At 50.7% G+C, this 14,003-nt stretch overlaps 1 protein-coding gene across 3 annotated transcripts in view; it reads right to left on the minus strand.

Moving 5' to 3' along the window:
• The window catches only part of MAP3K12 (mitogen-activated protein kinase kinase kinase 12), a 375,162-nt gene extending 361,879 nt beyond the window's left edge, over nt 1-13,283 (minus strand). For all 3 annotated transcript variants that reach the window (XM_078687858.1, XM_078687866.1, XM_078687850.1), the window contains exon 1: nt 12,991-13,283. The gene's annotated coding sequence lies outside the window, so the exon portion shown is untranslated. The remainder of the gene's footprint in view (nt 1-12,990) is intronic.
• Nucleotides 13,284-14,003: the final 720 nt, after the last annotated feature.

Consider the following 14,003-nt stretch of genomic DNA (forward strand, 5'->3'; position numbering starts at 1 on the left):
CACCTCTCCCCACATCTCCCTACATAAATGTCCAGCGTTGTAGATTTCGAGATCCAGCCAAACTCTCCTCTCACATAGATTAGGACTCGGTTAGTTTTCTATACTAACTCCAGCCCAAGGTTATTCCAGGCACAAGTGCAAATTTCTACACGGACATCTTTATGTGAAGCTGAGATTGTGGTAGATCATGTTTTGTGGTCCATGGCTTGCAAAATACCTTTTTGCAGTTCTTTTCACGTGCTACCTTATTCAGCACCAATGCTCGTCAGCCAACTGGAGGCTCGTGCTGTGTCCGAAGCAGTGAACTGAGGGCTATGGCAGCAAATCCCATGCAACGGAAGCCTCCAGATTTCCACGGTCACTAGACTGAGGACCATTAGATTGGGTAATAGTAATTCTCGTTAAGTGTTATTAGGAAACAACTCTTCTCACTCTTGCAACGTTTTTTCACCCCTACTTTTTAGGTTTTGACTAGCGATGCATGCGTACGAAGTACGCATGCGCTAGCAAAATCTAATGATATCCTCTAATCCTCTATGTGGGGTCGGGTATCCCGCCCCCTCCTCCCATTGGCTAGCTCCATAAATGGAGGCTAGCCATTGGGAGCCGGATCTGTCCGTCAAAGGCCGGACCAGATTCGGGGGCGTTCCCGAGAATTTTTCCCTTTCTGCTCACGTCATGTAGACGTGTTCACTCGGTGGGCGGGGCGTTTTTTCGGGCTCGTCGAGGTTTGTTTAGGCCGGCCGAGGAAGTCAGGTGAGTCTTCCCTTTCCTGTCCCCCCTCCCGCTGTTGGTTCGTTTCCCGCCCCCCTCCCGCTCTCCCGTGGCCGTTCCCGCCCCCCTCCCGCTCTCCCGTCAGTGTGTGGCCGTTCCCGCTCTCCCGTGGCCGTTCCCGCCCCCCTCCCGCTCTCCCGTCAGTGTGTGGCCGTTCCCGCTCTCCCGTGGCCGTTCCCGCCCCCTCCCGCTCTCCCGTCAGTGTGTGGCCGTTCCCGCTCTCCCGTGGCCGTTCCCGCCCCCTCCCGCTCTCCCGTCAGTGTGTGGTCGTTCCCGCTCTCCCGTGGCCGTTCCCGCCCCCCTCCCGTCAGTGTGTGGCCGTTCCCGCTATGTTACGAAATGGGTCGCACTTTATTGATTGTGCCTTGCTTTCTCCTTTCCTGCGTTGTAGACCAGCTGGCCTGGAATATACTCAGGTGTGGTTGACGTCGCGTTTTCGAAGACCCTGACAACTGTGTTATTTAATCCTCATTTAAGATGAGGGGAAATGGACCTGTGGCGGGCCACGACATCTTCCATGCCTCTATGTCCCTGCCAGGAAGGGTGACTTCGCCAAAGGTTTTCCTGTGGTCTGTAGGAGCGCAGATGTAGGTGCTTTGCCCCAGGAAGGTGGCAACTGCGCAGCAGCGTCGTGACCCGCGAGTATGGCGGCCGGGGGAGACTTCCGTACCAGCAGGAGTTCTTCGAAGTGAGCTCATACATACACGCGGGAAACGGTTTCTCCGGGCAGCGCAGTTATCTCTTAGCAATGCATGAGGCGAAAATATTCGAGGCCCCACAGCAGGTCGTAGCAGAGATGCAAATCAACGCGGTTGCTTTTGTTCCAGGAAACCCCTAGCTTATGGGGGGGTGTTTGCATATTTGACCCAGGCCATACAGCGCATACCAATCTCAACGGAGGGAGGCTCCCACAGGTGCAGGTTTATGGTAACGTCTCGAAAGGATTCCACGTGCTGGCATGCGCGCCATTTCCAGTAAGGTCTCTCTTTAATAAACTTGTCTGTTTCTCGAGGTCATGCTTTAATTCGGGCAAACAGTCTCGCTGCTGAAGATTTAAGGCTACTTTTGCTTCATGTCATCGAACTGAGAGGAAAACTAATGTATTCCAGTAAATTCTTCAGTGCGTTCCGACTGCGTGGATGGGGGCAAGGAATATTGGAAAGCATTTGAAATGCATGGCAGGCGTTTCTTTGTTCTATGCATATTTCTCAAGAAGCACAAATGAAGGGCGGCCTGTTTTGGAGCCCGCTTTGTTTCTGTACGTCTTAAGTTCCAATTTTTTTTGTTATTCTCATCTCATTTTCTCAGTATCCTACCCTGTGTGGCTTCTACCCTGGCGCAGTAATTTAGACTATGTCGGAGTACAACACACTTATACGATTCTATGAACAGTTAATGTGAAAGAATTGTGCTTAAAAAAATCTGTGATTTATTTTTTACCGGTATAGCAATCACGATAACAATGCGTGTTTTATGTGCACATACTTGTGGCTTGTTTCCTTCTATTACAGAGGCTGGGGGAGCTCTTAGGGTTGTATTGCCATTTACCACTGCAGCGAATCCTGTGTATAACCCGCAGAGCAGATTTGTATCCAAAGAGGCCTGATTTATTTTACGATTTAAAATAGGAACATGACCCGGCTCAGCTGTTCATCCTTCCGAGGTCAACAAACTCGGTGCGCTTAATTTGTGTAATAATACTTCTGATGAAAGCACATTCGACTGCCCACTGAGTTGTGCACAGTGTAAGTGGTCTACCACCCCTTCCCTCCACCAGCTTCAAGCTCTCGACGGAATACATTACATTTCTATTTTTGGGTGGCCACGTTTACCGTATAGATGTGGATGTAGTTGTAGGCAATATCCCAGCGGCCATTGCGACACTGCGAGTCGCACTTCCTTCTCAGGGAAGCTACCACTATCGTAAAGAAGGGGGACGTTGATGGGCGGTGCTGGAGCATTTGCGAAAATGGTAGCCGTACACGATTATACAACTTTACTAATTTTCCTCGGTTGCTGCCTTGTAAATTGTTCAAAGAACTTACTGCACCCAATCATTTTACAGCTTATGTGGAGTTCACATCGCGCAGGGTGGCGTTAAGAAACTCCATCGACCGATGTGCATGGGGTGTGCATGGGAGTAGCATTATATTATTTGTTGTGTTACTTGGCAGTGCAACGTCAGTGAGCGGCCTAACGGATACCGCGGACTGCGACTGCTGAAACTAGAGCATTGATGCTAGAATTCAGAGGCAGATCATTGGCCGGACTGCCCCCTAGAACATTAGCCGTGGGGGCTAAAAATTGACTGACGGGGCTCTTTTTGGCGCAGTTGAAATGCCAGTTCTTCCTGCGGGCTTCCGGTTCTCCCAAGCCCCATGTGCCACTTTCCTGTAGTTTCTTGCAGAGTGAAGTTTCCTTCATGTGTTTTATATATACGTTGCCTTCCTTTGTCTTGGGACAGGTCGTCTACTTAACAAGTGAAACCTTTTTACCTCTTTTTAGAGCAATCTCCGACATATGTGTTTTTAGAGCAACCCCCCTTTGGAATGCAGGACATTTGGTGCTACGAAATCAACTAGGACAAGTTATTGATTTTATATAATATTGCCAATACAAATGTTACCATGAGCACCGTGGCATAGGTTTTGTATTCCATCATCACAATATATGAATATAACTATTTGAGAGAGACCTGCATTAGCATTTATTTACGCGTTGAATGTGTTTATTCAAAGTAAATGCAAATCAGTTAATGATTAGATGCAAATAGGCGAAGCACACACGCTTTTAGCCTTATAAGTGATTCCCATGGGCCCCATGACCTCCGTCAATTTGGGTATAAGGGTTGCACTTGTGGATGAATATCTGTGCCTTCACTCCAGCCCCCAGGAGTAGCCTCTGAATTTTCTGACCTGAAGCTGGAATTGCTTTGCAGTTGTCAACTTGTTTTTAGTGGCCACCCTGTGGCTGTACTAGCTTTAGAGCGCTCCAACCCAAATTGGCTTTTTTTACTCAAAAGGCACAAGTTATTAAAGGTCATATTCAGGAGATTGGTTTTGTACAGGTTCAAAAATCCTGTGGAACACATCATTGCATGTCAGTGAAGCACAACACTGGATACAAACTCCCTTCCCAGGCAATCTGTAGTATCTAGTCCGTCATGAGTTGTGTGAGCTACAGGGTCCAAAAGGTGTTCCTGGACCGCCAGCAAGATTTTGCTGGCCATGTCCAAGGGGGCATTTGTGTAGCAACCTAATAGCATTGATCCATCTCATTGCCAGGTAAACAGAACATACATTTTTTAAATGCCTCAACGCTCTTGGGCTTTCTATCCAGATGAGTTGTGAGGGATGATTTGGGGTTTACCTTGCTGGTTGAAGCCTGAACTACCAGGCTGTCTACATTATGATAATTATTTAAAAAATGAGGATCGCCAGGTCCTGGTCTATTAAGGCCCGCTCACCTGCCTATTCACCGGTCGGAAGGAACATCACTTTGACCAAGTGCAAATCACGGTGTCATAGAGGGCCTTAGTAAAGGGAAGCAGGGTGTCAGACTTGGCTGGCTCAGTCTAAAAAAATTTGGTGTCAACTGAAGTCAGTTGCTTGTCGGACCACCTCTGCAAATGAAGCACTTTTTAGGTTTTGACTAGCGATGCATGCGTACGAAGTACGCATGCGCTAGCAAAATCTAATGATATCCTCTAATCCTCTATGTGGGGTCGGGTATCCCGCCCCCTCCTCCCATTGGCTAGCTCCATAAATGGAGGCTAGCCATTGGGAGCCGGATCTGTCCGTCAAAGGCCGGACCAGATTCGGGGGCGTTCCCGAGAATTTTTCCCTTTCTGCTCACGTCATGTAGACGTGTTCACTCGGTGGGCGGGGCGTTTTTTCGGGCTCGTCGAGGTTCGTTTAGTCCGGCCGAGGAAGTCAGGTGAGTCTTCCCTTTCCTGTCCCCCCTCCCGCTGTTGGTTCGTTTCCCGCCCCCCGTCAGTGTGTGGCCGTTCCCGCCCCCCTCCCGCTCTCCCGTGGCCGTTCCCGCCCCCCTCCCGCTCTCCCGTCAGTGTGTGGCCGTTCCCGCTCTCCCGTGGCCGTTCCCGCCCCCCTCACGCTCTCCCGTCAGTGTGTGGTAGTTCCCGCTCTCCCGTGGCCGTTCCCGCCCCCCTCCCGCTCTCCCGTCAGTGTGTGGCCGTTCCCGCTCTCCCGTGGCCGTTCCCGCCCCCTCCCGCTCTCCCGTCAGTGTGTGGCCGTTCCCGCCCCCCTCCCGCTCTCCCGTGGCCGTTCCCGCCCCCCTCCCGCTCTCCCGTCAGTGTGTGGCCGTTTTTTGACTCCCAAACATTTTTATATCTTTATATTCGAAAAATACTGGTTGGCTCATTGCAAAATGATAGTAATTTTGCTTTCCTTACATGCAGCTCCTAATTTAGAAACTGGGCTTGCATGTAAGAAGGACTGGTTGACAGGGCATGGATTGTGCAGCTCTGCCATAATTGCCTGATTTTGTTGGTTTTCTGGTATCTGGTGCTTCTGCTTCTTTATTATTCGGATTCTGTGGGTGGGCGGGCGCTGAGGGCCTGCGCTTCAGGTGGATCGTGTATTGTGCTATTGCATCTCCTGCTTCTCGTACACTGGCGTGGGCGTCCACTAAAAAGGGAACCTCCTTGTCACTAATCCTGAGCTGAGCAAACATCCTCTCACCGGGTAATTTATGAAAAGAAGCACTTAAAAACACCCAAGACGCACGAAGAGGGAAAGGCCTTGAAGAAAGCAAGAGTGGTGGGTGGATTTTCAAAAGTCGAGCTGACTTGAGGACCGGGGGCGGTGCCCTGCCCGAGGGGCAAGCTGTTGGCACATGCCTTCCTCTGATGCCGCCGCATACACTTCTGGTGCCCTGGGGAAGGCGACACTTAATGTACAAGTCCCAAGGGCTGATGCTGGACCTGGAGACACAAGTAAAGATGTATCCGTCCAGCCGCACTCCCGTCTCAGCTGAAGGATGCGGGCTGCCTGTGTCTCTGCTCTGCCTCCCCATCCGGCCCATCACAAGCCCGTGGTCGGACATCCGAGATCAGTGTCAGCATTTTTAGTTTGGGTTTTCTTTTTCATTATTAATCCTCGGGTTTCACGGCGCTTTATTTACCAACATATCATTATCTACCGCGATGAGGCACTGCCAGGCGGACTCCCTCCCAAAAAAGCCCAAACAGCAAATAAAAGCTCGGGAGTGGGCGTCTTCGGGCCTGCCACATATGGCCAGGAAGACATGATGCCAAGTCCACCACCTGTTCAGGTGGCGCATGCTAGTGCCAGCTTGGCACGTGCATGGGATGCTGCGGAGCAGAGCCTTGTCTGGTGGAAGTCCAGGAAACATGAGACACTGAATCCACAGCCACAAGCACTAACACGGTGTGACCTGCGGCACCTAAGTGGCCCCTAGCACCCAAGCAGGTGCATTGAGTGCCCCAAGCATTGCAACATTTAAGTGAAAGCAGTCAACTGTGGCACAACAGACACCACCCTACCTGGCAAGTAAGATACATCGCTCCCGGCGGGGTCACGCAAGACGCGTAGCAGGAGCAGATTAAGGCTGTAACCCAAGAGGTGCAAGAGGAACACGAGGCATCACGTCTCCTGCTGTTATGCCCCAGATGCTGGTAATGCCAGCCCACCCCAGGTCCGCCAAGCTCCATTCCGCCTCTGCTTCAGGAAGAGCTCAGGTCTCTCCTACTCGCCTAACATCTGGTCATAACCTCTTGGACACCCTCCTCGGTAGTAACTTTGGCACCGCCTCCTCTCCACTTAACACATTAGCATCGCCCTACCTTCCTTCTGTCCGTTCAGTAACCTCGTCTGCAGCCAGAGGGCCAGCGCCCCGCCCTCTGTGGTGCTCTGACCCTGCCTTTAACCACTCCCTACCCGAGCGGGATGCCCGTTCCTTGAAGAATCCTCCTTCCTGCACAGCATTGCATTAGATCTAGGTTCGAACTTTATAAATCCCATTCATTTAGAAGTGAGTACAACGAGTGCCCGTCAACACCTAAGCGAGTACTATTAGTGACTATCAGCACCTAAACAAGTGTAATGAGTCACTTCCAGCACATATGAGGGCGAAAAGCGCACCCCAAACGGTACCCAAGCAGGAGTAATGAACGATCTCACTAGTGCCTAAGGTAATGCAATGCGTGACGCCCAGTACCTAAGCAGTTTTCATGAGTGACCTCCAGCACCGAAGCAAGTGTAATGAGCGGCCCTACCTGCACTTAACTCGGTGTGTGACACCAGCAGCTAGGCAGGTGTAATGAGTATCTGTCAGCATCGAAAGGAGTATAATAAGTGACCACCTAGCACCTAAGCAAAGTAGTAACCGCCAGCACCTAAATGAGTAACACCCCAAGGATCTAAGCAAGTGCAACGAGGGACCCCTCCCCCCCCCCCGACCCCCAAGCACCTAAGTGGGTGACCACAGTGTTGCCTGCTTGTGCCTCCGTGTGCCCCTGTTGCCTGCTTGTGCCTCCGTGTGCCCCTGTTGCCTGCTTGTGCCTCCGTGTGCCCCTGTTGCCTGCTTGTGCCTCCGTGTGCCCCTGTTGCCTGCTTGTGCCTCAGTTTTCGTGCCCCTGTCGCCTGCTTGTGCCTCCGTGTGCCCCTGTTGCCTGCTTGTGCCTCCGTGTGCCCCTGTTGCCTGCTTGTGCCTCCGTGTGCCCCTGTTGCCTGCTTGTGCCTCCGTTTTCGTGCCCCTGTTGCCTGCTTGTGCCTCCGTGTGCCCCTGTTGCCTGCTTGTGCCTCCGTGTGCCCCTGTTGCCTGCTTGTGCTGTGTGGGTGTCTGTGGAAGGCTCTGTGTGGGTTTGTGGAGGGTTCTGTGTGGCTGTGTGTGTGGGGAGCTTTGTGTGGCTGTGTGTGTGGGGGGCCTCTGTGTGGCTGTGTGTGTGGGGGGCCTCTGTGTGGCTGTGTGTGGGGGGCCTCTGTGTGGCTGTGTGGGTGTATGTGTGGGGGGGCTCTGTGTGTGTTTGTGTGTGTCATTTGCGAGAGATAAAGCTAGTGGCATTGTAAATGACAATGCCATTTATTTATGTTAAAAAACACATAAATAAAAATAATGTCAAGAGCAATGCCAATAGCTCTAACTTTAACAAAGGCAAAACCATTGCATTGTAAATGCTTGTTTCTCTTTGACTCTGCTTGCCTTTGTCGCCCGCCTCCTTTCTCACTGCTGACCTTGGCTAAAGACTGATTACATAATTTAGCCCTAAAATTGAGTTTTCGTGCCCACCACCGGCACAAATTAAGCGCTGGGGTCAATGGCGCATTTCATCATTTAGACGTGGATAAATAATACTTTAATATACCTTATGGAATTACCAAGAGACGCGTCGGGAAAGCGCCAAGAGGGACTTACATTTTTAGTACTGCGCTAGGAAACGTCCTAGAAGTCGCCTGTAACCGCTGTCACCGTTTGCCCCGACCCTCGGGTACATGAGGCTCGAGCGTGCCTCGGACAGAGTAGGACTAATGTAGGATTAACTAACCCGTGTAGGACTAAAGTCTATCTCAGTTTGTGACCATCCAAGCTGGAAGGGGAAAGCATTAAAAACAAACCGCTTTTCATGTGAATCGTTGTCCAGGACTGATGTCAGCGGGGGCGGGGTGAGGGGAGGGGGCGAGGAACACTGCCGCCCCAAAGCAGACTCAGGTGGCGAGGAGAGGGGAGGGGGGGAGCCATGGGGGTGGGAGGAGGAAAGGCTGATGTGTTCTCCATCCTTCAAGGTTATTGATCAACATGGCGGGCCCTGGATAGGAGGCCAGCTGGTCTCCCCTTCATGTCCCACGGCACTCGACCGCCATCGACTTAATCCGGGCTGGGCTGGCACTGACTCACCAGGCCTGATCCGCGGCTCCTGATCCAATCAAGGATTAACGGGGGCGGGGGGCGTCCGGGTGTTCTATTGTGTGTGTGTGTGTGTGTGAGGGGTCCAGCGTGCATCTGTATGTTTCAGTGTGCTTCAATGTGCATCAGTGTGTTTCAGTGTGCTTCAATGTGCATCAGTGTGTTTCAGTGTGCATCAGTGTGTTTCACTGTGCATCAGTGTGTTTCACTGTGCATCTGTGTGTTTCAGTGTACATCAGTGTGCATCAGTGCGTTTCACTGTGCATCAGTGTGCATCTGTGTGTTTCAGTGTGCATCAGTGTGTTTCACTGTGCATCAGTGTGTTTCACTGTGCATCAGTGTGTTTCAGTGTGCATCTGTGTGTTTCAGTGTGCATCTGTGTGTTTCAGTGTGCATCTGTGTGTTTCAGTGTGCATCTGTGTGTTTCAGTGTGAATCAGTGTGTTTCACTGTGCATCAGTGTGTTTCAGTGTGCATTTGTGTGTTTCAGTGTACATCAGTGTGCATCAGTGTGTTTCACTGTGCATCAGTGTGTTTCAGTGTGCATCTGTGTGTTTCAGTGTACATCAGTGTGCATCAGTGTGTTTCAGTGTGCATCAGTGTGTTTCACTGTGCATCAGTGTGTTTCAGTGTGCATCTGTGTGTTTCAGTGTACATCTGTGTGTTTCAGTGTACATCAGTGTGTTTCACTGTGCATCAGTGCGTGTTTCAATTCGCAACTGGGAGAGTTACAACATGCTATTGTTAATGTTTCAATGAGCACGTGTGTGGTCCAATGTTTCAATGTGCATTTGCGGGTGTTTGTGTATCGTTGTGAGTTTACATGTGTGTGCAGCTGTGCATTTCAATCTAAAACTGAGTGCTTCAATGTGCAACTGTGTTTCAATAAACTACTGTGGTGCTATGAGTATTTCAATGTGCAACTGATATTTCAAAGTGAACCTGTGTTCCTATACGCACTACTCAGTGTTTGTGTGCAAGTCTTCTACTTTGTGCATGCACATCAATGTTCATAGGGGTGTCAATATATTTGTATGTGTCTGTGCATTTCTGTCTCAATTTGCAAACATGTTATGTTATATTAAAAACATTTATAAAGGGCGCGATTACCCAAGGGTGTCTTGGCGCTGACTGAACCTGAACACGCCAAGGCTGGCGCATATAGTTGTTGAAAAGCTAGGTCTTCATTTCCTTCCTAAATACGAGGAGGCATGGGATGGCTCTTCTGTGGGCCGGAAGGCTAGTCCATAGTTAAGTTGTGCTGACTACAAAGCTCCTACCTCCCCAGTTGGCTTTCTTGACTCTGCGGATCACTGGCGTATTTAGTGTGCTGTGTAGATATACTAATGTGCAACTATGTGTGAGCTTTAATGCACAGGCATGTATGTGAGTGCACACTTAATATATATCATTATGCTTCAGTGTGCATGCCTACATATGTGTTAAAGTGCACTTGTGTGTGACAGAGATTCCACGAGTACTCGTATGCACCTTGAACACATGTGCACAGGGTAGCTCTGTGTCTCAATATGCCCCCTCCCACATGCTTTAATTGTACCATGAATATAAGCCACACTCTCTGGCCTACCTGCAATTACGTACGCCTCTCAGAGCTCTCCTCAATACACGTGCAAGATCAGACACCAATCTTGATAAGTCATAAATGGCTCCCACTCCAAGGTGGCTGGCAGCACAAATAGAACAGCTTCCATCACCTTTAAAGCTCTGAAACTTCAGCCACAATGCTAGCTAAAGAAGAAGGGAAGCTCGCACATCTCCACTGTACATACAGTTTTCTTCACAATATGAAACCATGCAACAATACCATAATATCATAACGCTCGTTCTCAGGTTTTGTCCTTAAGTTATGCAACAACATCCAAACCAAAGTAAGATGGGACCACTCCTTTAAATCTTGAACGAAATATCATCAGAGCCTGCAATCCCTGTATCAAATCCTGTCTCAAATGTCCTCATTACTGGTGCCGTCTCTAATGGTCTGTAATAAATACATGAAGTATCCACTTGACTGTAAAAACGTATTAAAGTTGAGTTCTGATGCCACAGTGCAAGGTGCCAGAGCCGGCAGCCATGGGAAAAGGCAGGGCAAAGGCACAGGGCACAGTTCAAGTGTAAACAGCAAAAACGAAACCTGGCTTTTACTTCTCCTGCTCTGCTTTTCTAGATGTACAGATATCAGAAAAAAGAGACATTAATAGCAGCCTTTATTTTTTGCAGGCTTTAGGTAATTATAGGAAAGATGGAATCTTTCTGCCTATTTCTACACAATTTGAGCTAGTGCTTTTTAAAAAATCTGACTTGTACTGAATTGATTCTAACATATTTTTGCAACAAATATCTAATTGCTTTTTGGTGTGTTAAATTTCACACTAAAGATTCTACTTGTATTATTCATGGCTGCAAACATCCTATCTCGTTCATGTGGCTTCTGCCTGCTTTCCCCTACCCAGGATGTGGCCTTATGGTCAGAACTGATTCGAGTCTTGGTGTCGACTCAACATCCTGTGATTCTGGGCAAATTACTTATTCTTCCCATGCCTATCAACAATGTGTGACCCTGTGTAATTTAACTGGTGCTCGTGTATAGAGCTCCTATAACCTTCAGGTCGAGTTTGTGCTACATTCCGAAAGTGCACTAAGGTAAAAATAAAGCCTTAGTATACGGAAAGACTAATAGATACCCATTTTTGGGCTGATTTGTACAAAGTGGCACCAGAAAACCTGGAGGCATCTCGGCTTCCCTGCTTAAATTGTGTTATCAGGCAAATGATTTATTTCACTAAACTCTTTTTTCTTCATTATCGCGCATGAAAGCACTTTCAAACGTGTGAGTTCAGACTTCCAGTTATACAAAAATATCACTTTTAATTAGTACTTCTCAGTGCAGTGCTATATAATGTGCCCTATCAATGTCAAACCTAAAGAAATACCCTTTTTTGAATTTCAAATATAATTTATCACATTGTAAGTCGAGTTTGTTGCACGCTTTACATAGCAAACATTTTCAAGGCTTGTCTGAGATCCGAGCCAGACCCATTGGCTCGGCTCGGCCTGTTATTTCGCTGGCTCGCCCACCTCGAGCCTCAGAGCGGGCCTGGGCGCACCTGTCTGGCTGAACGCACGCGTGTTGACGTACATTCATACGCGCGTCATCGCGTCCTTGGGGTGCGTCTCTGCGGCCGTGAGCGTGTGTGCGTCCCTCCTCGGGGAGTCTTTCAGCCAGACATCAGAAGTGGATTCCAGGCCGGGGGCGGCATAAGAGCCCCTGCCCTGCTGGGACAGGCAAGGAGAGGGGTGCCTTTTTTTGGAACACAACGTACCCCTCCTCCTAAGAGCCCGTTCTCTACAGCATGTGGTAGTGTCGTGACTTTCGCTTCCTAAATACGTTCAAACGCCCCTCTACAAACAAATGTAAAACACATGAGTGAACTCCGAGCCAGCCAGCACCGCAGCCACCTTCGCAGGTCCACCGGTGTCTGACAGGGGCTCAGGCTGCCTGCAGCATGTTTGACTCTTCACCAAACCTCAGCGCCCCGACACTGCTTTCCCTATTCCCTTTTCACTCGAGAGGGGGCCGGGCCTGGTGGGGAGTCAGGTGCTGTCCAAACGACCGACCCCGCACAGGTGAACCACGGGGTATTTAGAGGACCGTACCTCTCTCCCTGCACCCCGGGAGGTACGTATTACAGACCACCACTGCCCCCCACAACATCTTGAATAATGGCAGGTGGGCACCACAGACCGTCTCTGCTCCCAACATCCCGGACCACCGCAGGTGAGCCACAATCATCTATGCGATGGGCATGACAGTGCACCCTCTCGCACCCTGGACCACGGCAGCCAGACACCACAGGCCATCACATCCTCAGCCATGGCAGGCAGCAATCACAGAGCATCTCTTACCTCTCCATCCCAGCCCCTCCCCCAGCACATCCAAGGACATGCCAGGCGGCGAACAAGGCCTCCCTTCTCCCCCATCATTAACCGAGATCAGAGATACCACATCCCCAGCCGTGGCGGGCAGGGACCACAGAGCAAGTATTACACACCCGCCATGTCACGGAGAGAATGTACAGCATCTCGCCATCCCCACTCACCATTAACTATGTCTAGCGGGGATCAGGGGTCATTCCTTAATACCTCCACCACATGCCTGCCCCTTCACCCCGCGAGCCTCCAGACCTCTGCCGGATCGGATCCGACCCCTCATCCTCCCCATCCCCTTCGGTCCCCGGCCATGGATGCAGCAATCACAGAGCATCACTCAGAGCGCTCTCCCGTCTTCTCGACCGCATCCCGCAGCAGCACTCACCTCAGGCGCGCTCAGCCATCCATCCGCCTGGTGCACAATGGGTCTGGCTCTGGGGGGGCTTCTGCTCAGCCGACGGCCCCCGGTGATGAGGAGGATGGCCCTTCTGTCCTTTCTCCGCTGGCCCCAGCTGGCTAATTACAGGAGCTGGGAAATTGACAAGAGGGAGGAGAAGAAGACGAGGCCAAGTGCGCATGCCTGGCCCTTTAAACCCGTGTTGAGCACTGCCCCTTTAAACAAGTGCCAGCGATGCCTAAAGCCCCTCACTTTTGCCCCCTCTTCTGGGCATGATGGCCTTTGACGGGGCAGCGGCTAGTTCCGTCGCTCCGCGATGTTGTTAATGTATTAATGCTATGCTTGGTGTTGTCCCAGCTCCTGGCAGGGCCGAGCAGGGATTGGCGGGCAGCCTGCCCTGCCCACCCGCTGTCCCCGCCCACAGCCTCCCCCGGGGTGTCTCCGCAGGGACAGGCACGCCCTGGCGTGCGGGCCAGAGACAGGAGGCGAGCACAAGGCAGCCTCCCAAGCATCCCATTAGATACACAGCCGGCCGTGCGTCTCTTTAAAGGCACAGGCCTCTTAGAGGGTTCAACGGGAGACAGACCTGCGCCTGTTAAAGGGGCAGTCACCACTGTGTCCCCTTCCCTTTTTCAGACACAGCCGACCCTGTACCCTCATAAAGACGCCTGCTTGAGGCAGCCCCTACATCTTTCCACGCCTTGCATTCCTTTGGCTTAACAAACTCTCCATGATCTCAATAGCAAATGCACAAAGGTAGCTATGTAACACTCCAAGGAGCACACAGCCCCACATCCTCCTCAAAGCCCAAGCAGTCTGAGATCATACTAATAGCACAGACAATCCTGCATCCATTTCAAAGGTACATCCTGCCCGGCTTCCTCTCAATGGCAAATACAGGCGGCAGCCTGAGTATCCATAAAGCCCTGCATCTGATTAAAAATACAGTAAGCCCTCCATACTCTTACTAGCAATGTAGCGGTAGCCCTGCAGCAGTCTAA

Source organism: Lissotriton helveticus, chromosome 1_1, assembly GCF_964261635.1.
Source record: "Lissotriton helveticus chromosome 1_1, aLisHel1.1, whole genome shotgun sequence".
In the NCBI taxonomy this organism is placed as follows: domain Eukaryota; kingdom Metazoa; phylum Chordata; class Amphibia; order Caudata; family Salamandridae; genus Lissotriton; species Lissotriton helveticus.